Source organism: Plectropomus leopardus, chromosome 11, assembly GCF_026936395.1.
Source record: "Plectropomus leopardus strain MGB_pleo_1.0 chromosome 11, ASM2693639v1, whole genome shotgun sequence".
Classification (NCBI taxonomy): domain Eukaryota; kingdom Metazoa; phylum Chordata; class Actinopteri; order Perciformes; family Serranidae; genus Plectropomus; species Plectropomus leopardus.
The window spans coordinates 29,079,007-29,104,465 of record NC_142186.1 but is presented as its reverse complement, the minus strand read 5'-3'; the positions used below and the strand labels follow the sequence as shown (position 1 = coordinate 29,104,465).

General features: G+C 41.6%; 1 protein-coding gene across 2 annotated transcripts in view; it reads right to left on the bottom strand.

The window, feature by feature from the left end:
* The window catches only part of alg2 (ALG2 alpha-1,3/1,6-mannosyltransferase), a 92,534-nt gene that overhangs the window by 29,675 nt on the left and 37,400 nt on the right, over positions 1 to 25,459 (bottom strand). Inside the window, exon 4 of one of the 2 annotated variants that reach the window (XM_088084548.1) lies at positions 23,361 to 23,869. The gene's annotated coding sequence lies outside the window, so the exon portion shown is untranslated. The remainder of the gene's footprint in view (positions 1 to 23,360; positions 23,870 to 25,459) is intronic. The other variant, XM_088084547.1, reaches the window with a different exon arrangement.

The window sequence follows — 25,459 nt, the reverse complement described above, 5'->3', positions numbered from 1 at the left end:
AATATTTCCCTCTGAGACAAAGCGAAACAGCATAATCACAAACTAGAAATCCTTAAGTAAAGTATAAGTCCTTAGTTACTTTCCACAACTGGTTTCCTAGTCTTAGTTCTTTCACCTCACCTGCTCTGTACTCCTGCTTCCCCCTGGATGTTCACTAGTCACTCGCATGAATAAATTGATGAGAAGTAGAACAGGTAAAACAAACCCAAAGATACAATCTGCTGGGGAGAAAAAATGCAGACTTGCAGATTTTTCTCACACAGATTTGTCAGGATGAATGACTGATGAGGGGGAACAGACAGTAAATACAAGTAAACATGACAGTCGGAGCGCTCCTGTCTGTGTGTCTGTGTGTGTGTGTGTGTGTGTGTGTGTGTGTGTGTTTTCTTTGGAAATTAGCTGTTTCTTTATGTATTATTAAGAAGCTGAAGAATACAAGCAAGATCAACTTGTTTTTCTTTTATGAGGGTGTTTCATATTGATGACTCGTTTGTGAGTCAGTGATTTGTAGCCAAACAGAAATAACTTCATGTTATGGGAAGTTGACGCTGACCTTTCGGATACTTTCATTTAAAACATTTTTCAGTTAGACTGGATTAATCACAAATTACCAAGGTTACACACAATACACACACAGGCACATCTGTGTTTGTCCGTGGCTCTGAGGAGTAGTGGATCCAGGTTGTTGTTGGATGTCATGTTTAATATCGTCACGTGGCCACTGGAGCTCTATTATTCATGAGATCAATGCTGAGATTCAACCAGGCCTGATACAGTACAACCTTTACCCCCTCAGGCTCCCACCCTCCGTTCTTCCTTCTCGATATTTCTCGGTAGATTATTTTCCCTTCACGGTTCTCTTTTCTGCTGAGATTGAGCTGTGAGAGCTGCCGACATAAAAACTGAGTGTTCACCTCAAGGGGATGACAGGGAGGCAGCGAGGCGGACACCGGTGTCAGAAACCCACCAATGACCAGGGAAGTGTAAACTTCATGTCCCACAATTCCTGAGCTAAAGCTCGTAGTCACTCACTCACTATTTCCTCCATGACAAACATGATAAACACTCAGTAGACGACTCGCTGGTGAGAAGTCAATCAAGATCTTGGACACTTAAGAGTCATTATGCATCACTGACAGGTGTGATGCGCTGTTAAATAACTGCATCAACATCAAATAATCTTTTATAAAACTAAATGTAAATATATAATTTATGTTAACTTCAAGGTTATTCAACTTAAACTTTCTAGTTTTAAAATGTTTTATGGTCTAAAAAGTGCACCGTAAAACGATTTAGTGTTACTGGAAATAATATGTGGTGCTATAATTACAAGTAACACAACCTGATCACGAGAATAATTTACATTTCTGCAAAACAACGATTTTACCCTACATTTCTATGTTATGTAGCAGATAAGCTGAAACTTTATGTGATACAACGCTGTGTTTAATGCTTAGTTAGGTTTAGGCAGACATACCAGCTGCCTATAGTTAGGAAAAGATCAAGTCTTGGCTTAAAATAATTGCTCTCTATAGCATCATTCCAGCAGGAAACACAGCAAGGGGCTGCTCAAAGACACAAGTTTGGTGCTGCTTGAAATGTAGCAACGGAGGTAAAGATCATGTTTTGGCTTGAAATTCCTGGGTAATTAATTAATCTGGGTGGAAACATAGCAATGGACTGCTGAAAGACACCCACGTTTGGGGACTAAAATGCTGCTCGAAAAGCAAGGCTGGGAGAAACGATCATATTTTGGCCCAAAAACACGGTATTGGTGAGACATTCCCGCATGGAAAAACACAGCCATGTCTTGGTGGAAAAACAGCTGCTTTTTGTAGCGTTTATCTGGGTGGAAACACAGAAACCGGCTGCTAAAAGACAAAATGCGGTGGCTAAAAAGCGGCTCAAAATGCAGCGACACCTTGCTGAAAAAAAGGACTGGTTTTGCTGTGTGCTGGTCTCTCTGTGTGGTCTGCAGCTTGACAGTCATCTCAGCTAGCTGACACACAACCACCCACTCCATCCACCTCCTGTTGACAAAGTCAGCTCAAATACTACGTCACTTTAGAAATGTTGAGACGATACATCTAAAGCGTACAATGTAACTTATCCACGGTTTGCACAAACGTACAATGCCAACATTTTCGTCAAGCGACCGGACTGAGTAACAGTCACACAAAAAATACTTTTTTTCTTAAATTGTGAAACTATTACTCTGTAATGTAACAAAGAACAATGTTACATATTCAAGTCGACTCTTTCCACAAATCCTCCAACACTCAACATGCAACAGTTGCACCCACACAAACACTCAAACATGCATATTTGTATTCTTCCATGTGGAAAACATGACTGCTGCACCAGGAGCCAGAGCAACAGGGAAGGAGAGACTAACCATGCATGCTGCATGCTGCCTCCAAGGGCCATCAAATATGCACAACTACCAGAATCACTATACATAATGGACCACACATATGCACACAAATCTGGAGCCGAGATGGAGCCACTCGCCCATCGCTCGTCACTTATACACGTGAGAATCTGTGAGCTTGAATCACATTGTGTGCCAGTTTTTACACACATGGGGCTGGTTATAAGCCTTTTTCACAGCAGACAATCTGACTTTTCCTGGTAAAAGCACAAGTGTTAGCTATGACAGTAAAGGTATAGTTCAGAATTTTTGAAGTGGGGTTGTATGAAGTACTTATTCATGGTAAGTGTAATACCTACAGGAGATTGCTGCCAGTTTGAAGAGGCGGACAGGAGTCCTACACGGAAGCTTAGCAATGTGCTGCTGTGGGCGACGGCAGCAACAAAACGTTGCCATTATTGCTATTGCGATGTTTATTCCATGGTACTTTCTGGTTTATTCAATTTTCAACCGCCTTAAACAGAGGAAAATGTTGCTTTCTACTATCATCTTCACAAATAAATCAGCTCCATACCCCCCCTAAACAATCAGAACAATTTGCTAAGGTTTCAAAGGGTTAACTATTGTGCTTTAGACTGCAAGTGAAAATGTGAAACTACTAATATTAGAAGATACAATCAAACGGACATGTTCAGATTACGTACAGACAACATCACTTTGTAGGTTTTGGACACTAATTGAGTATAACTGTCTTTAATAAGATCCCGATTCTTTCTGAGTGTCCCAACAAACATGTCAGTGTTTCATAGCAACTCATAAATATTTTCAAGTCCAGTATCCAAAAGGCCTCACCCCTGAGAACTACAACTCAGCAGCCCTGGGAACTACAACTCAGCGGCCCTGGGAACTACAACTTCCACCCAGAGACGTCAATGTGTCTCCGTGCCGGTTGTCTTGTCTGTGACGTCCCTGCAGGGCTGCGTATGTGCTGCTCTGGGCTTCCTGTGCGTGGACGACTGGACAGTGATGTCAGCACATAGGCCGCAGATCTGGTCAGTGGAGTCCGGTTGAGGTCTGGGACCGCGTGGAGCTGCAGCAGCTGGAACAGAATCCCAAGGGAGAGCTGGGAAAGAGGCCACAAACCTCAACCCCAAAGGACTCAGCAAGAGAGAGAGTTAGGGGACGACCCAGACTGCAGTGTGTTATTAGTGGATTCATTGTGATGCTGTTCTCTTGCTGTGCGCTACATTGTTGTGCGTAGTCACTAAAATCATCTTGTATCTGTGTGTGCGTGTAGCGCTGAGCGCAGGAAGCAGTGGTGACGCTCTCACACCGCCCACCATAGATAATACAATGAAAAGCCCGAGCTTCTGTGCAACTGTGCCGCCCCTCTGCCCTCTGACACACACATGGAAAACTACCATAGAGTCGTCTTAGCTGGTGGGTGCACAAACTAACACCGGCTCAAAAAAGGCTGAGTCAGGACACATTTGTCTCTGTATGTGTGTATCTGTGTGTGTTTGGGGACAGTGAAGAGATGATGGCAAAGCAAAGTGGTGTACACACACTCACATGCTTCTCTTTGACACGTGTGAGGATAAACATCGATCTCCTTGACTGACGTTAACACCCTGTTGAGTAAACACACACCTTAACTCACACCACGGCAGCCACATACGACAGCCCCTGTACACTCAGACGCATATAAGCACCTCGGCCACGTCTTACAGCCGCCTGATTAACAGCGTCAGGTCCAACAAACAGCGCCAGTTCAAGGTTCAGAGCAGGTACGGCTACAGCTCTCCCACACATACAGCCACTAACACAGCACATACCTGTATTATGGTTTAACAGCCTCCGATTGTCAACAGTTCACTGTCATGCCCCACGGGGAGAAAAACAGGGGCACAGTTCACCCGAAAAAATCACACTCCCTCTTGTAGTTGCACTCACAATCAAGGCCAAGTAATGAACAATTGACTTGAACAATTAAACCTAGGGTAGGAACTTATTTTATAAGCATTTCTTTGTTGTATATGTTTAAATTCTCTTTACATCCTGATAGCAATTAATAAATTAAATGCTATGAAAAAAAAAAAAAAAAATAGAATTTACGCCATGCGATTTTATGCCTGCATGCAACAGTCAGGTTACACTTACAGTTCACATTGATGTATCACATTTTTTAGCTCTTTTCTCCCTTTGTCATCAAAATACACACAAATCCTAAAAAACAACCAGTGTCACGATAAATGACTGTGAGCTGCGAGCGCAGAGATTACCAAAGCCTAAATGTGAAAACAATTTAATAAAGTCAAGAAGGAAAAAACATTTAACTCTGAGCAAAAAAAGTTAAATATTCTCATATGAGAGGCATGATGGGATTATGCAATCCTGTGAAGGAAACTTAATTTTAGAATTTATAAAAACACTAAAATCAGGACGTCAGAATGAGATGTAAAACTGTGTCTCTGGGTGTAGTTTAATATTACTGTCTGTGAGAATTTTGTTTTTTAACCCACTTTCATGAAGTAATGTGATTAAGTACGTAATGGGGTGTATTACTTAAATGTGTTGTTGTAGTGATGTTTGTGCACTAACAGAGACAGTGAAAAAGTCCTGAGGGGGCAGTCATGATACTATGAATGAATTCCTCTCCTGCAGCAGAAAGCAGAGAGTCGACTGTGCTGTCTGTGTGTGTGTGTGTGTGTGTGTGTGTGTGTGTGTGTGTGTGTGTGTGTGTGTGTGTGTTTGTTTGTTTGTTTGTTTGTGTGTATACAAGTACAAAGCCATGACAGAAACAGGGTGAAGTCCTACTTTTACTCCTCCTTTAACTCCACCACACTTACTTATCTCTAGCTTTAGTTATTTTACAGATTAAAATTTTACATGCAAACATATAAATGATCATAAATTGAGGTGCATTTAATTATTTCAATGACTAAAACATGGCTAGAAATTTTTGATCCATGTATTTATATTGGACTTTGAACTGTATTAAATTTGTCTGAAAGCTATAGCACAACAAATTAGGAAATAACAACAAAACCACAAAGGCTATTTACTTACTTGTGGTAGAAGCAAAAATATTAAGGAAAAATGTCCAAATCAACAAAATCTTAAAGTCTACAAAATCTGGCAGGTAATATGCTCTTTTCTATTCTATATAAACTAAAACTGGTCACAGCGATGGCAGCCAGAATACAGCTGCACCTGGTTGAATTTTCCCTCCTGCTGCATTTTTTTGGCCCTCAAATCTATTGGTTTCAATATAGACTTGGAGCAGGTATGCTTAACAGCCAGAGGAATGCCATTACAGAGCACAGGAGTTTCCAGGCATCTGCTTTTTAGGGTGCAAGGGCTACCTACAGCTTTACATCTGTCACATGGACAATATTTTAGGCCTAATACACACTCCAAAACAAAAGGCTGGAAGATACATCCTACAATCGTAGTCTATGATATGGTGCTGATTATGGTACCTTAGCAACCTCAGGTGCAACCTGCCTCCATGCTTTTTTAAGCTGACACAGAGTAGGCACAAAAGTAGCAACCAGCACCCGGCCTCACATTTTCCAGGCAGTAAAAGACGTGGCATGTGTCACAGCCCTTTATATCAAGAGGGAGGTGAAGAAGATAACAAAATGGAGACTAATTAATCTCGTATCGTGCCGAACTTTGGTAGATCATCACTTATCAGGTATGGAACTAATCTGCAGGCTCCAATTCAAAATGAGACCAAAACTTTTCAATGGATGTCACATTTTGAGCCACAACGAAGAGGCAAAAATGTGGCCTGCAACAGACAGTAATGCTTGTTTTTAACCCAGATGAGTTTCAGAAAACTTACAGCTCCTACGCGCTGGTTAAGAGAGGTGAGGAGTCAGCAGTCAATATGGTATAAAACAGTCAATTAAAACGTTTTTTCAAAAATTAGGAATCACTGGCACCACTAGATGTCCTTGAGCATACAGTAATAAATGTGCGCACAAAATATTAGGCTGATTGGTCCAGTAGTTCGTGAGATAAGCTACGGTCAGACGGATACACACACACACAAATACACGACCAAACGCATGATCACATCCAGGCTTATGACCTGCGGGGATACTAATGTAATGTAGAACAGAGTAGCCCTTTTCACACAGAGATGGCGCTATAGAGCTGCTATTTAGTCCCTTCTTTATGCCTTCTTATTTTTACACAGAGCGAAACAGCGACGGCGTTATGCTGCTGCAGTGTGTAATTATAAACTGCATCTTGGCATCCTGCAATTAAAAGAGGTGTGCCGTGACATGTAACACAACAGCATCGGACTCTGGTGTGACAGATAACATTAGCTTCAGCAGCCCTTTATAAACAATAAACAATGGCATTAATGTGGCAACGACAGTCATTTGCCGTCTCTGTTATGTGGCAGCTGTTCTTCTTCTTTAAGTTAGCCATTAAATGCTTTGAGCTGCTTTTTAAATCTCCTGGCAGAGGGTCACACGCATAACACCCGTCCTGTCTCCTGCCATGTTTATAGAGAACCTCAGTAATGAGTCCTAAAACCAGAAAGATTTGCTAGCATTTCAGCACTTCCAGTTCCCTTGTCTAAAAGTCAATGGATTTTTTGAATGGACTTTTGGTTAGAAACCAAAAATAAGGTCTGCAGTTAACAAAAGCTTAAGAGCATTTCGTGTTTTATTCTACAACAATAAATATGTCAGTAAATACCCCACTTGCAAACGCTGAAGCTTTTATGTGTCTTAAAACATTTGGCTGCTAACGAGTGGCTAAATGATACTACAGAAAATCATCACATCGAGTCGCTCTGAACACGACTTTACAGCCTCGCAACAATAGCAATGCAACCATAATGTAGTTTGTTTGTAGTCTAGTATTAGCTTTTTTACTTCTGACCATTACATTTAGGCTGCAAAAATCCCAGGAGTGGTGTGGTCATTTGTGAAGATTATCTTGCTGAACAAAACGTGCAAGCATTATAAATGTTTGTTTGCCACGGAGCTTATTTTCTGCAATGATCCAAAATCCACTGGAAAAATCCCATAGTCTTTTTGACAAGGGGATCAGGGCTTCCGGGTTGGCCTTGAAAAACCTCACAGCTGGGGCACTCTACACAGACACTGTTTCAGCGCTGTTACCGCCCCCTATCAGAGGCAAGACAACCCATTCACCGATTGTATGTCTTATTTACAACGGTGATGCAGCATAATGGTGTGATATTCATGTAAAAGCAGCTATATGTGAGTGCCATTTTCTGAAATTTTGAGTACTTTTACTTTTTTATTTTAACTATTATGTTGATACCACTGACATACTTGTCATTTTTAATTTGTGATGGAGAATTTTAATATTGAAGAATACTTTCTTAAAGTGTACTTATAGGATCTGAATTCTTCCGCTGCTGCTCAGGTGTGCATGTTGCTGCACATAAACGTGTGTGAATCCTAAACCACATTTAAACCCCTCCACTTATTCCGCCTGTTTTGCCTGTCATCATGCCCCGTCTAATACCTCAATCAAGCCACGACAGACACGGGTTAAATCCCTCTTCTCTCCTTTCATCTTCAAAACACACAGATCTGAGATTGATAAGAAGAGAAAAGACAGAGAGCACACAGAGCGGTGAGGAGTAAATGTCCTGGAGGTGCGAGTTGGAGGAGGGGAGGAGGGGGTCGGAGTGTGGTGAGGTTTGTGCAGGAACATGCTAGAGGATAAGGCGTGTTCCCTTTGGCAGCGCTGCACAGTGTAAATCCACCGGTGCCATCTGATGCCTGTGTTTGTGACAGTGCAACAGTGTGCGGCAGACGCTGAGAAAAGATCTGGCAGCTATAAATAGGCCGTGTGTTAAAGAGGTGCGTTGTAAATATAGTGCCCTAGTGTGGTGTCACTTTACACCCCCCCGCCCCCACCTCCACCCCCCTTTTAGTCTCGGCCCGAGCTTCTACCGGACTCCTCTTAACAGTTTCATTATGCCAGAGTGCGTCATGAGCGCTGGAAAAAAAGAGACCTGAAAACACAGGAAGAAAGAAAGAAATGAAAGACGGAGGCAGCGGAGTGCTTAAGGAACAGATCACACTCAAGGTGTGTGTGTGTGTGTGTGTGTGTGTGTGTGTGTGTGTGTGTGTGTGTGTGTGTGTGTGTGTGTGTGTGTGTGTGTGTGTGTGTGTGTGTGTGTGTGTGTGATGAAACTGAGGCCAGGATTCCCTGACTCCTCTGGTGTCTGCAGGTTTGGGAAGCATCCAAAGTACAAGAGAACAGAGAAGAAGAACTGAGAGGGAGGTGATCCTCTCTTCTCCTCCTCCTTTCATCTTCTCTCCTCATTTCTAAAGTCTATTCTCCTCTCCTCCTTTCTTTTCTTTCACTCCATCTTGTCCTCTCTCCTCTTCTTTTATCTCATTCCCTCCTCCCCTTCGCTCATCTCTTCTCTCTTCTAGCTCTCTTTCCTCTCCTCTCCTCTTGTTCCCGTTTTGCTTCTTTTTCCTCTTGTCTCCTTTCCTTTTACTCCCGTTCCTCTCCTCCCTCTTTTGCCTCCTTTCCTCTCGTCTCTTCCTCTACGCTTATTACCAATCTCCTCTTGCTCCCTCTCCTCTCTTTTCCTCTCTTCTCTCCTCCCTGCCTATTTTTTCCTTTCTTCTCGTATCCTCCTCTCCACCACCCCTCTTCTCCTTTCCTCCCCCTTTTCTTCATCTCCTCTCATTTTTTTTCTCCCTTTTTGCCTCCCCCTTTCCCTTCTCCTCTCTCCTCATTTCCTCTCCTCCCACCTTGCCTCCTCTCTGAATCTCGCCCCCTTGCCTCCTCTCTCCTTTCCTCTTCTATCCTCATTCCTTGGCTCTCCTTTTTTCCTCTCCTCTTGCCTCCTCTCCACTTCTTTTCCCTCTCTTCTCACCATCCTCCTTCTTTTCCTAATCTCCTCTTGTTTCCTCTCCATCTCCTTTCTCTACCATTCTCTCTCCTCCTTTCCATCCTCCTCCCTCTCCTCTCTCCATTTCTTCACCATAAACCTGTTTAAAAAGTGCTTTGCTGGGTGTGGTGTGTGCGGGCAAACTCTAATCACTGTGTCCACTGTGCTTTAACACTGTGTGTGTGTGTGTGTGTGTGTGTGTGTGTGTGTGTGTGTGTGTATTTGAATTTCTCCTATCGCATATAAAATCCTTCCTATGACATCACATAGTGACGTCCCCTGACATTCAAATGTCCACTAAGCCAGCTTTTAAGGGCACAGTGTTTGAGTGTGTGTGTGTGTGCGTGCGTGTGTGTAGGCATGTGTGTGTGTGTGTGTGTGTGTGTGTGTGTGTATGCACGCTCTAGCACATCTGGCAAGGATTTTCAAGAGCTTTTTCCTCTTCTTTCCTTTTCAGCTTGAACAAGTGACTTCTTTACAAGACAAAAGTCGGATACACACTCTCTCTCTCTCTCACACACACTCACACACACACAAACACACACTATGTGACGCAACAGCCACTGGTCATGTTCCCAAGGTCCTGTTCTCAGAGCAGTCTGACTGGAGGCCTTTGTCTGCGCTCACTTTAAAAATAAAACTGGAGCAGGGTTACCACACACACACACGCACATGCACGCTCACACACACACACTCACTCACTCTTTGTGCATGAACTAAGCCTGACCTGAGGTGGAAAAGGAGCCCACTGCCAACTCATGATGCTGTTTAAGTGAAGTGTGTGTACGTCCATGTGTGTGTGCACGCATGTGTAGTCCCATACTGTATTCATGTGTGTATTATTCCATTCAGCCTCCTCCTTACAGAGTAATTATGGGCTTGTGTAACACCCATGTGTATATGAGCGTATGTGTGTGAGTGTGTGTGCGTGCCTCGAACATGATCACACCACCTGTCATTTTACGGCTGCGCACAGAAACACGATCCCCCACAAATTACAGGACCCAGATTAAACTCGTCAAACTCTTCATAACGCCTCATAAATTGAGGAGACTTTCTGTTCGTACTGTGTTACCTACCGAGCCTCCCCAGCACTCCCGTTACAGTACTGCAGCAACATCAGCGTTCAGGATAAGAATCAGTATCCAGTTTCACCATTACTTCAACCACTGACATGTCATCGCCGTCAGCTGAACATTTTATAGATCTGGCATTATAAAATGTTAAAGCTTTAATTGAAACACTACATAATCCTAAATGGGATGAGACACAACTCTATGACCCTTAAACTGATTACTTTCTCTTCACCAGTAACTGCAGATGAACTTGAAGAAACACAGCAAGCAAACTGAAAACAATGCCAACAACACAGAGAATTTTTCATATTAGCCCCTTAAAAATTGATCAAATTGGCGTAATTTCCTTAAAAACTTTGGGAAGAAGTCAGAGTCACAAGATAATTACCTAAAATGTAGCAAGGGGGAAAAAAAACATTAAAAAAAAGGGTAATAAATAAATAATAAACTACTATAAAATATTAATTAGTTAATATAATAATAATTAATAGAAATATGGTTTACAGGACATTTTTCCCCTTTTTTATTAGTATTATTAACTTATAATATTTTCTCTTTTTCTCTCTTTTAAAACTAATTTTTTAGGTTATTTTCTTGAGAAAAGAAACTTTTTACTAATTTCTTGCAATTTGTGGTGCAACTCTTGTTAGGTTTCTCATCACAAAGAAATGTAACCAGTCAGCTCAAGTTTGAAAGGTTTACATGTATGTGAAAGGTGTCTGAACACAGCACAAGACGTTATTACAGGTTTTTAAAGGGTTAACGGTGCTTAAGAAAACCTGAAAGTTGCAATCTGAAAGTTGAAAAGCAGGTTTTAACCCGCCAACACTGGTACGCCTTCTGGCAAATTTTCATCCAAACTATGAAAATTATTCTCAAAGCACCACGAGTACTTACACTTCATCATGGACTTCCACACAGGGGTTCAAACCCTTCACGGTGCCATGTTTTACCCATTGAGAAACACTCAACTCAAGACACACTTCATTAGCTTTGTCTACTAACTAACTCCGACATCCTTTCCCTTCTCCATTAGCTTCTCCTCCAAAAACACCTCAACCACAAATGAATCGCTGCCGTCCTGAAGGCTTGAGGGGGCATGTTGCCGACAAACACAGATGATACCCAGTGAGGGCTCTCTCAGTGGATTAGTAAAGCTTTGGCCCAACAAGGCCCCAGAGCTCCACGTCAGTGATAACAGAGCTGGCAAATGGGAAAGTATATGGAGAGCCAATTGAAAAAATAAAATAATTAGAAAGGAAAGAAAAAACAGGCGCCCTCTAAATAAATTTTTAATTTAATGTCCTCCCTTTTAGTTTTTTATTTTTAGTTTTTTTCATCTTTTAGTGTCATTAATTATTATTATTATTATTATTATTATTATTATTATTATTATTATTGTTATTAAATCTTTTTTATTTCCTTTCCCCCATTTCTATCTTGGTTGTACCTGTAAGGCCATGACTGTTCCAAATATCAAAATCAAAAGATTTTTTTCAAAAAAAAGAATAAAACAAAATAAAATGAAATAAAATAAAACAAAATAAAGAAGATGGCAAATAGTTCTTCTAAAATGGTATTGTTTTTGTGACTTCATGTCCTAAATTCCATTTTAATTTCAACTATTGGTCAAGTTATCAAATAACTTGACCAATAGTCAAGTTATCAAAGCAGTGGCATCCACAAGCAAGGCCACCCACAACTACTTAACCCACCCCCACCCTTTGTGAAAATTATTGAAGCGTCTGTGTGGTGTTTTTAAGCTTATGTAGGCTTCTTTCTGGAAAATGTTTTGTTCCTTACGATCAATGTACTCCTTCAAAGTTGAAGCTGTATGTTTGTCTTTCTAAGGAAAAGAACAATCAGCCTATTTGAGGAGCAATGAATCACCCAGGGCCGTACTCACGGGGCTAGTTAGTTCCAGCAAACCCTCGAGGAGGCTCCCTTGGGAGAACTTAACACCGAAACAGATCAGTCCACAAAGTTCTGATGACTGAATGCAATTTTAGGGAGCTAACATACGATTAAGGGCTGCACAGGAAACGTGCACATACTATGAGTTCTTGAATAACTTTTTTTATGAAATGCTACTTCTTTATCAACTCTTTTTGAATATTTTTTATGACAACTGAAAAAAACAGGTTTAATAGTTTAAGGTTAGGGTATGGTTATGGCCCCATGATTTTCACTGGCCCCCTCTGGCAACCCTAATGAAAAATTTCTGGGGGCGCCACTGTTATAAGTGTTTGCAAGGCTCTTCAGCCCTGTCTCTTCGACTGAAAAATATTACTCTGTCGGTTTCACATTAAGTGTGATTGCGATGCCTGGCAGGTCAGAGGTCAGGCCACATCACAAGCCAAACCCTCCTCAGGACACTCAGACCCTTTCCAAGGAGCCAGGGAACAGCGAGGACTTTCTGTGGGGGGACACCTGCTGAATCAGGCGCTTCTACGCCACAGAGTGTGATGGAAACTGATCCACTAATATCAGCCGTGCGGCTATTAGTGTCCTGTACAAACACACTGCTCTCTGTTAATACTGTAACCTGGCACACACACACGCGCTGCTCTATAAATGCACACTCACGCGGTGGCTGTCACACATACCTGATCTGGTTTCAGCTGCACAAACCTTCCCGGCAACACATTATACAAGCGGGTACACTGGCCCACACAGGCAGATACACACAAAAATACACACACTAGTTGGCCGTGGCTCTCAGCAGTGTCCCGTTCAGCAGACACTTGAAAGGACACCCTAGAGAGGGGTCCTTTTCACAGTAATAGTGCCCGGCAGCACTTAGTGCGGACCCGGAGGCTCACTCCCACTGTAGTGAAGGGGATGAGGGTTCTCAATTCCACGGCGGCCCACTCTGCTCTCCCCGCCGAGTAGGGCGAAGAAGAGTCTTTCATGGACACAGCACTCCACCGGCTGCACACTCACGCACACTCCAAAGCACTCACTCACCCGTCGTCCACTGTGGAGTGCGAGATCTCAAATTTGAGTGAACGAACAAGTGGGAATTGACGATGAGTGTGAAATATTTCTGATTATATTCAGATGGTTCACACTCAAAACGCTAAAACTCAGCTGCCACAACAGAATGGGCGCATTGAAATGCCCAGCAAACACATACAGATGGGATAAAACGAAGGAAAAAACAAAATACAGTGTTTTAGTAAGATGTTGGGCTGACACAAACTGGCAGTGCTTTTTGGAATAAATTCAACAAATCTCCAAAACTCTACTGAAGGGATGAAAAACTTCTTCTGTTCACCATGAGATTGTTAGCACAGCAGATAAAATGATGAACACCATGATAAGTTTGTTTCTCAAATTACAAATCACTGTTCAGTGGTTTGTAATAATAGGAGCTGAGCAGATATACCTTCAATCTGCCTTCACACTCATGGATTTACAAGTCAAAATGGCTCCTATTAGCCTCTTCAAGGCGGGAATATCGCGCTGTTATGCCACCTCGCCCTTGTGTATATAACGTAAGATCGCAGACAGGGAGGACAATGTGGTCCTGTCTCTGAGCCGGGAATGGAGGAAGAAACACGCCGAAACGAGGTCTGTGTAAAACGTGGAGCTGGAAAGACGTGATCATGGGGGGCACAGGTGTGACGTTTTCTCAAAGTGCTACGTGTGCGACCCACTGCGGGAGATTCAAAAAACAAAGAAGAGGAACAGCGGCTGTAGATGTCCACAAATTGAGGAAAACAATGTGATTCAAGAGCTTCAAGCAGAGGATGAGATCAGCCACCATATAACAGCGAATGGATGTTAATAACATGTTGTTGTTATTATTTGGAAAGCACAGCCAACACATATGTTATATGTCAAACTAGAGGCAGATGCTGTTGTGTTACATGTCACACCCGTCATGCACATTTCGATTATGGGATGCAGGATGATAATGCTGTTGTTTGATTCTGTCTAAAAATGCAAGGGAGGCATATAGAAGGGACTTTCTGGCAGCACGATCTCTGTGTTAAAAGGCCTTTGTATTGTCTCACTGGTATGTGAAAAAAACAGGTTTCTAACCAACACATCCTCTTGCAGTGGTGTTTTCAGTTCAAACACTTTGGCATAAAATCTCCCCTAAATGTTTCGATTTTTTTGAGATCTGGTGATACACATCATTTTCACACTCAAACCATTCAGGGAGCCCTCGTCTTCTGCACGGGAGCATCTGCATTTGTTAGTTTCCATATTATCTGGTTGGGTTTGTTTTTTTTTTTTAGTCTTTATAAATTACACAATCCAGTCGCCATAAAAAATGTTGGCATGAAACATTTCTGCAAACCACAAATAAGTTACATTTGTGCCTTACTATGTAGCTGATAGGATTAAGCTTCTCGTTTCTTTGAGCTTCAGCAACGCTGTGGTTGATGTGGTTAAGTTAAGGCCTAGATCATCAACAGGGGGTGCAGGACCCAAGGGGGTCCTAAGAGTTACTTCAGGGCGTCCACCAAGCTTGGGTTATTTAATATATGTCTTAATTTAAAATAAGTTTTAATTGATTGTTTTATTTTTATTTAAATGTGTCTAAAATAGCACAATAACACGAGCCCAACATATTATTAGCAAATTTATATCTATTTATTATATTATTATTTATTTATTATATTATCTATTATTAATTATTATTTTATTTATTTATTTATATTATTTTCTATAAAAGTCTGTTTTTCCTCAAGTCTATCTTTAATTTTGTTTATTGTATATTTTGTCTCTTTTTTTGGAAAATTAATTACACTAAAAATATGAGTGTAGGGAGGTAAAGAAAGAGTCTGTAACCATAACAGCACAAAATCGTACATAAAATAGCAAATTTCCTGCAATGGATGATAAAAAAGGCAACAAGGTGGCGTCGGGGGAGGGGGACAAAGTGAGAATGGAATAAAATGAAAATTATTTAAAATGCACTGGATTATTTAAACAATATTGTCACAAGTATTAATAATAATAATAATAATAATATAAATATTTAATTTCAAAATATCACTTCAATACTGGTGACACGACACCATGACTGCAAGCTGACCTGTGAGTGAGCAGTATAATGAACCTCAGACACAGACATCCTCTGATATCAGTGTGCTGTAATGTCTGGGTGTCCACATACTTTTGGCCATGTATTGTGGCTGCTCTGTCAAGGGAAAACAGCTCGTCGTCTCATCCCCAGCTGACTCTGTGTTGTCTAAACACAGCGGCGTACGGACCCTCACTTTGCCCTCACAGTGGAAAACTGAACCTGAGAGCCGGAGGGTCACGGACGGGCATGAGAGCAGCGTGAGGGTAAGACGAGCCGCGGCGAGAGCCCAACTCTCATCCCCAAACATTTGACCTAACTGAGACACAACAGGTCATCTTTCATCTCTCATCTGTCTCTCTTCCTCTCATCTCTCCCTGGCCATATTGTGCATATCTCTTCTGCCTCTGTGGTGTTCCCGTTTGCCAGCTCAGCATCACGGTTGGAATCCATCACTCGTGATTCAGCGCGGCCAGGATTACAGCAGCATTCCCTGCTGCTCAGTCACGACGTAAATTCAGCTCATCCAAGTGGATATCTGGGCTTTTTGGACTGTGTGTCTCTTGGCCGAGTATCTAGACAGGATGAGCATACTACTAAGCCTCTAGGAATCAGGAAGATAGTTCCCGGGATGCCTGGAATTCCTTCCGGAAACCTCGCTGTCTGACTCAGAGGGTGAATTAGAGTCCAGTGCGCGTGTATGTGTGTTTGAAATGGAGCGAAAATGAGAGTAACAACGCCTATCTCCCGTTCTCTCTCTCTTCCTTTTGAGGCCAGAGCCGACTGTATCTACTCACGAGACCACAGTTATGGGACAGTTATTCGGAGAAGCCTATTATGGTATGAGGACACAACACAGCTCACTCCCACACACACACACACACACACACACACACACACACACACGCACACACACAAAAACACACACACAAACACAGACAGAGACGGTTACACCATCGCAGGTGATAGAAATCAGCCTGTTCCAGTGTTATCATGATGATGCTGTGGATTCCTCAGATACCTAAGTGGTCAGGTTTATTCCTCACTATAGACGAGCGCTGCAGACAGTTGCCTAATAGAAGTCTGAGGAGCAATAAAACATAATCTATGAAGTCATGCAGAGGAAAAAGAACGAGGCTCACAGATGAAAGGAATGCGGGGGAAAAGTGAAGAGAGCGACAGAGTAGTGACACACTTTCTTTGGCTCCGTTACCATCAGCTCAAAACACATTTAGTGTGTTGACATTAGAGACAGACACGGGTGTACACAAGAATGTGAGGCCAAACTACAAAATGATGCTTTAAACCTCTGGTAAGCAGTTTATTTTTACATCATTAGGCTAAAATACCATAATTTTCTTCGAGCATATTCAAGTGGACTGAAGGAAAACTGACTTTACTTACAGGTTTTAATGTATTTTTAATCTATTTAATGATTATCTATTGATTGAGCTATGATTATCTATGTATCTGTCTTTCTATAGATAAATCTGGTCTAGTCTATAATAGGGCTAAAGTTTGGAGACAATGTTTAAAGATGTCTATTGCTCAGTGGGCTATGTCCCTTCTGCAGCGGCCAGGGGTTCGATTTAACCCCTCTCACTCCCACCTTTCACTCTAAAAGCTGTCCTGTCAAATAAAGGAACCCCCACACAAAAAAAGGTTAAAAAATGGGAGAGAAAGAAAACAAAGGAAATCCCATGATGGGAGATTTTCCTGACCATAGATCATTTTAGAGAGAGGGCAGCCGTCAGTCATACAATCAAACTAGACTGCGCTGAAAACAAACTTTTCTCTGGTGTTCCCAGGTCTCACCAATTCCTGAAAATGTAGACAGTAGCACATGAGGCAGATAAACTGTAAAAAAGTTTGTTCTTCTGAGAACTCAAAGTGCTCAGAATGGCGTTTGCGAGAATAACAAAATCAACCAATCAGAGCAGAAAAGTCTCTGTTACTGCATTGCCTATTTTCGTTCCAATTGTTTTCAGAAACACATTTAGTGCACTGTTTAACTGTAAAATGAGAAAGTTTGCGACCCAGCCGCTATGTTGGTATCAGTCGAGCCAAAACGAAGCACCACCCAAACGTCTCATTCTGAAATCTGTCTTCTTCACATGGTCAAAATAAGCGTAATAGTCAGCCATGACACTGAAAATTTTTGACCATGACATTGCACATTTTAGATAACAGTAAGTAACGCTTTGTGTACTTCAATACGGCAATCCTTTCCTGGGACTCCTCTCTCCAACTCTCACTAACGCTTCCACAGTTGTGTGTCCTGCAACAAGTCACCTCTTGTAAGATCGCCATATTGTCCGTCCCCAGAATTTTAACATAATTTTACCATTCACCTTTGTTTCTCTTCAGAATAATATTTGCAGCAATTTAGTATCACTCTTTCATAAGGTCTAACAAAAGACAAACAACAGAAATCTAGTGCAGTGGAAGATGATGTATCCCGACTTCTAATCCCTATTTTGCATTAAGCTGAAATAACACTTGATCCTACACTTCCCATAATTCAGTTCCATAGTGTCTTTCATTTCATCATACATAACTAGTAAACACCTATGTGGCACCGGTTTGTTCATCATCACAAATTTGGGCAGTTTCCAAAGCCCAACCTGAGATAACTGTGAAGACATCATCACTTTACAAAGCTCCTCCAGGGACACAGAAGATAATATAAAACTGTTTTCATGGAACTAACAATGACGTGTAAACTGATCTGAATAAAAGTGATCAGCGCACCCCTTTATCATGGTGAGTACATCCTTATTATAACTTATCCTGATGGCAGAAACTATGAAAAATAATCTGAAATTAACCTTTCACATGTGGTTTGGATCATCTGTCCATCAGTGTGCATCTATCTTTCTATCTATTATGTTTTTGTCACAACAGCTGAGACAATGGACACAGATCAGGTTCAGGAACTGATATTAACATGATGTCAGAGACGGCACAGAGGCACACCTTGCAAGATGTTAGAGCACATTTGAGGGAAAGAATAAGACACGCATAGCTCTCTCTCTCTCGAACACACACGCGGCTCATGATATGACCAGGATATCCAGTTGTGGGCAATCCCTCATCTCTGCTGGGAGCAGCCTCTTCCTTATAAGCCTCCTTATAAGGGTTTCTTAATCTCACCTGCACATCCTGTCTTCTTCCGTAGTTCTATTTCTGTTGTTTTGCTTTGTGCAAATAAACCTTTAAAACTTAACAGTTGTAATACAAGTTTAAAAAATCATCAAAGTATCCCTTTGACTAGATTTCAAACAAAGACAGTAATATATTTTTACTGCATGTTGGCAAAAGAGTAGTCCACTTGTCCGATTCTGATTTGTTGTAAATCGTAATGTACCACACATTCACGCTTTTTTTCCCATTGCTGGAAACTCACAGCAGAAGAGAATAGAGCCTTTGAGGTCCTTTTTTCCGGTTTTGTTTGATGGCACAGTTGTTGCCATTTTCTCCTACTACTGTCTCTCTAGTGCCAAGATTTTTTACTATTCTACTTTAGGCTGCATTTTTTTCTTTCATCTTTCACATCCAGAATGCACTGGAAAGAATCACTCCGTCACCAGTTCCCACAACTCACCTACAGCAGCCCACGAGGGACAATAGATGCATTCAAGTATGAATAGCTGGCAGCTTACTGAAAACTTTTGAACAGGGTGAAAGGATACTTCTAAATTGCTGTGCTATAACCACTGGTGGACGTATTCAGAAGTACTAATGTAAAAAAATGTAAAAAAAAAAATAAATAAAAAAAAATGTGTTTTGAAAATGTTAGGTAAATAAAAATAAGTATAATCAGAAACATGTCCTGAAAGTATTCAAAGAAAAAGTATCGATGCAGAAAATCTTTAAAAATAAAAAAATCAACCCCTCAAAATTTCTAAAAAAAAATTAGACCTCAATGTTTTTCAAAACAGTTGGCTGTCAATCAACTATGAATTGCTGCAGCTGTACTTGTTTTCTGTTTGGTAATTTAATTTATAACAAAACATAATTTTTATAAACTCTTGTTATGTTTTTAATGCAAAAATCTTAATCTGTGCAGTAACTAAAGCTGTCAGAACATAGTAAAGTAAAAAGTTTTTTGTTTTTTTTTTACCTCTGAGATGTTGTGGAGTAAAAGTATAAAGTGGCATGAAAAGAAAATACTCAAGTAAAGTACAAGTACCTCAAATTCATACTTAAGTATAGTACTTGAGTAAATCTACTTAGTTATATTCCACCACTGTCTATAACTTAAGTCTTCATCAATTCGAGTTGTTTGAATTTTTTTTGGCCTTAAATTATTTCTAATGTTGCATCTAACAGACACACACACTTATATCTGTCCAAGTGCAACCTTCAACACTTCCTCTACTGCACTGAGTAAACTCGCACTGTGTAGCTGCATCTCTCCTCTCAGCATCGTCTCAAACATAGACATCCGAGCATCAAAGAAATTGATGGATTTAAGTCCTCAGAGAAGCGAAAGCAGCGTCTAACAGCTGACTGACAGGACTGCGCAGATATCGAGGTCACTCTTTGTTTCTTATAATAAATGGGCAGTCACTTGTGATGAATGCTTTGATCTCAAAATGACTTACTGATCATCCATTGTGTGCGTGTGTGTGTGTGTGCATGTGTGTGTGATATCTGTCACTCGGAGGCTCCCAGCACTATTATAACGAGCATACGGTTGGCGTCACACACAGCTCATATTAACCCGTCGGCTCTTTCTGTGTCTGCAAGATTGTGTGTTTGTATCTTTTGTCTCTACTGCAAACACACATTTTTATGTACTCGTGCGATGGCTAATGTAAGTGTTTTACTCATGTTTTAATGTCTGATTATGTGCAGTGAGTCAGGAGGGAGAATGAGGCAAAGTCTTTGGCTCAGAGCTACGACTCGAGTGCCGCCTCGCTCTCCTCATCTAGCCTCATCATCCGTCTTTATCAAGCCCCGCACCCTTCGGTCACTGTCCTAAACTTTTGCAGTCAGCTGCCCTGAGAGAAGTCAGCCACGCACCCCCGAAAACTCCCTCACACTCCCACGGCCGCTCAATAAGGACTATTCATGGTGCGCCACTATAGGCAGTATAAGCAGTAACAGAACAGAACATTGTGCTTGCACACATTTATGCCAATGTAAGGGTGAGCCAGAGGTGAGCGAGAAACCCCAAGAAGTCCCAATCCAATTTCACAGAGAAATGCACCGCAGAAAAAAATCCACGGCGACACAATGAGATGTTTCAAGTGCAAAGCTTCAGTCTCTGAAGGATTGCAGTCAAACGTCCCGACGATCCCACACTCCCCTCCCCGCTCCGACCCCTCTCTTCTCCTGCTAGAACAAGATCCATGAGTAGCTTCCGCAGATATCTAACCTGGCAAGCATATGAATGTGTGTGTTTGTGTGTGTGTGTGTGTGTATGTGTGTGTTCGTTCCTTGGGCTGTCCCATGGGGAATACGTGCGTCTCGTCTGTGAGTCACAGGCTGGGACTGTGTCTGTGTAAGAGTCCATCAGAACACATCAGCGTCAACATCCCCTAGTTTACCTCAGGCACACACACACACACACACACACACACACACACACACACACACACACACACACATTGTACATCGTTGAACCTCCTCAGGGCTATGTGCTATCCCCCCATGTCCCCTCAAGCTGAAACCTCAGTTACTCTCCTCCCTTCTCTTTCCATGTCAGACAGGCCATTCACTCACACTGGACAAGTGCTAGCATATGCCGTTTGCCTGGGAAACATGGAGAGCTGTCCGGAACTGGATGAGACGATTCATAACACACACGCATTTTTTCACCACATGCAAAGTACAGTATGCATAAGCCTTCAGCAGGACCAAAAAGGTGCCGCGATTTCTTAAAAGCAGCGCTGGTTTAAACCAGACTGTGTAAAAATAATGAATTTAGCCACCATGACTTCATCCATTGGTTCTTGGAACCTCTGTTTTGAAGCCTGGAGTTCGGCATTACGGTCCCTCTAGGATTTTACAATGTTGCAATTGCAACAATAAATACAAATTTAGCCAATCATCATGACTTATGCATAACCTTGCATTTTTGTCCAATCACCACAAATTTGCAGCAAATTTGACTATTTAAAGCGAGTAAAGTTTTATTTTGTTGTGGAGCTGCACGTGGCGTGTTGATTCACTCAGCCAACTCTCTCTGTTTATCATGAAACTGCTGCTACAGAACCGGAGCTCTGTGCCTGAAACAGAGTCACACGCATACATACACACAGTGACAGGGCTAACTGCTAGCATTACACGGCTAATGTCACCCAAAAGCATCTTTTGTGAGGTCACAGAGACCTTGAATATTGACCACCAAAATCTTATCAGTTCATTCTTAAGTATAAGTGGTCACTGAATTTAAGGAAATTACCTCAAGACCCTCTTGAAATATTGTATTGACAAGAATGAGATAGATGCAAGGTGACAGTGACTTTTGACCTTCGACCACTAAATTCTCATATGTTTGTGCCAGTTTTTAAGAAATTACTTTCACAAGAATCACAAGAATGAGACAGACGAAGTCACAGTGACCTTGATCTTTGATCACCAAAATCTAATCAGTTCATTCTTAAGGCCAGTGGACATTTGTGCCAAATTTGAGAAAATTTCTAAACTGCATTCTTGTGATATCACAATGGGACGCATTGACAACCTGAAAACATGATGCCTCCAGCGATGGCTGTTATTAGCACAGAGACATAAAAAACACAACTAATGGTCTCATAAATATGCAGAAGACATAAAAACACAACTGCAATGTTGACATTTTGACTAAGTAACGTACCTTAAGGAAACACTTTAAATCACAGTTTTTCCAGGAAGTAAAAATAATAAGGCTTTAGTGAAAGAAAAATGCGTTCTTTTTTTCTGTAAAGTTGTGAAACAGTTTTCATTTGTTTGCATCTGACTGCTGGGAATAATAAACATTATTTTGGCTTGCAGATGAGACAGCAGTGGAGACAAAGACAGACAAGGGAGACAACAGGGAAACAGACAGAAAGACGAAAACAGGGAAACAGACAGGAGGAGAGCGTAGAGACACAGAGGCAGACAGACAGACACAGACAGAAAGACAGAGACAGGGAAGTATGGAAACAGAGACAGACAAACGGGGAAAGAGACAGATAGAAAGAGGGAGGTGTAGAGACAGAGGAGCTGACTGAGTGGACAGCGGGGCTTTACTCTGAGTGCTCCAGCGAGGCTCTCTGCGCTGAGAGTCATTATCGCTCTATGACACAGATGAATGGTACATTAGCATAAGGGAGGACCTGACATGGCACACAACAGACACAACTAAGTCTGTTTGATGCTTTATCCACCAAAAGTGAGCGGTGGCAGTGACATCGTTTACCCGCCTGCAGCTCTGCTTGTTTGTTTGTCTGTTTATGTGGCACATTCACGTGAGTGCGTGACCTCAACATCCACAACACAGTTCGTCACATGATAAGAGGATAGGCCATTGTGCTCAATCGCACTGCCTACAACAGACGTTACGACAGTATGGTGAGTGTGTGTGTGTGTGTGTGTGTGTGTGTGTGTGTGTAGAAGAGAATAAAAGAGAATATAACAGCTCTGCAGAGCTTCACTACACAGTGAGTGTTAGTTAAGAGCCTCTGTATGGACTTGTGGCCTTGTATGGAGTGTGCCTCATTCTGGTGTGTTGTTTGATGAAGAGGCTCTCAGAAAATACACACATCCACACACAAACACACACACACACACACTCACTACAAATGATATCAATGGTTTTCTAGCACATGGAAAATGAGTGCCTGTTTGGTGGGTGAATGCAGCATCCCAAGGTCTTCCATCCGCTGATTGTTCTGTTAATAATTTCCAGAGTGTATATGTCCGTGACTATTCCTGGCATGTGATTAGGAGTTTTGTGTAGACAGAGCCGTGCGTAGGGGAAAAGTCTCTTACCCTGGCTAAGCTCTGGGTTTCCGGTTCACTCTCTGCAACTCTGCTGACTGAGTGGAAGTCGCTTCTTGGCTTCTTCCTTGTCTTTGTTGACTCACCGGGCAGGCGGCGTGTATGTCCACAAAAATAGCAAGGGGATCCTTTGTGCGTATGAGGTGTCCTCCTGATGCGGTGGCACTTAAGCACCTTAGAGCTGGGAAACACTGGGACTGCCCGGCCTATCCATCCACTAATAATTGGATCAGTGTGTGTCCGATGAGGCCCGGGCCAGGCTGCAACTAACTAATGTCCTAATTGGATTAGTGAGTGTGGCTCTGCGTGTGTGTGTGAGGGCTTCCCCAGCTTACCGTGTCCCCGGTGTGTATAGTAAAGCTGCTGGAGCAAGATGTGCATGCAACGTCACTCTCTAAGGCAGCTGTCCGGTCACTGTTGTGACCCCATGACTGGCTCTTTCCCCGCTGCCACGGCAACACCAAACAGGAGATTCCATCAGCAACACAAGTGTGACGTCACTGAGCGAGAACAGGAAAGACACAGAGAGGAAAAGATTAATTTACCTGACAGGATCCAACTGAGCAAGCTGTTAATGAGTGTGGGATGAAGCCCTCTGTGTGGTACAGCCCAGACACCCCCAAATTCAACAAAGTGCACCCATTACCACAATTACATAACTCAGTTAACTTCTACTGGGATCAAAAAGAAAGAAACTACAAGTACCACCTGATGTTTGTATGCCCAGTTTACATCTATGTCTGTCAAGACCCATATTTAGCCATGAAAATGACCAATCCTTCACATATGGATGTTGCTGCAAAAAAGCAACAAATTCTTAGATGTGGATGGTTCACACATTAGATCCACAATCAGCACAGTTTCAAGATGGACACCCAAAATTAGTGTCACCAATTCAGCATCTGACCAAACGTCTCCCCTTACGTTCATGAGTTATGGTGTTTTTCCAGAATATCATGATGTGATACTGAAGCTGACCTTTGATCTTTTAGATATAAAATGTCATCATTTCATCATTTTATTCTATTAGACATTTGTGTGAAACTTCATTGTAGTTAGCATATGAATTCTTCAGTTATAGCTATGGATGTACAATACTATCGGCACGTCATCGGTATCAGCTGATATTGCCTTTAAAATGAAATATCGGAATCGGCCAACATGCTGATTTCTGCTGATATCACAAACCTTTTTTTAAAAAAATATTGACAAAGTAAACGTACAAAACATCAACCCTAACTTTAAGTATTTTTCTTATTCTGTACAACTGATGAATATTACATACTCTGAATAGCATTGTATTTCATGTTTCCATCCAGTAGTGGACCATCACAATACGAGTATACATAATATGATGTTAATTCCAATATTGGTATTGGTTATCGGCCAAATGGGTCATTTTAAATCGGCATATCTGCATATTTGTGAAAAATCAAATATCATGCATCCATAGTTTTGGCCAAAAACATGTTTTTTGAGGTCACAGTGACCTTTTTTTATTTTATATAATTACAAAATTCTTATCAGTTTATCCTTGAATCTAAGTGAACATTAGAAAAAGCCTCATGTCCACCAAGCTGTTCAGTTCAGTCCGTATACATTAGAACAATTATGTTTGCATTTCTATTTTGAAAAGTTGTGGATGGTACCAATAGAACCAATTTATTTTGTACCGTTTTTCGTCACACCTTTTTTTAGGTACCTTGCACAGTGTTTCAAAACTAAAGCTAGAAACACCGCAGGCCATTGATGGTTCAAAAGAAAACCACTGTTTTTAAATATCCAATTCACTGAGACAATGAATCAGAACACTCCAGCCTGTTCTCAGTTGTTCTGAAAATGCTGTTGTGAAACCTCATTTAGTGGATGATCAATCAGATTCAGATGTTCCTCTGCATCACAGATGAAGGCTGGATGGAGCTGTGACGCAGATATTACCATCTGGTAAAAGCTCGGCAACATTTACGAGTTCTGTCTTTCAAAACAGATATTGGGTTAAGGTACATGTGAGTATGAGTTCTAAGAATACTACACCAAAGGAGTCTAGTGGAAACGCGGCTTAACAGATTCAGTGCCAGGAGGAGGGGACA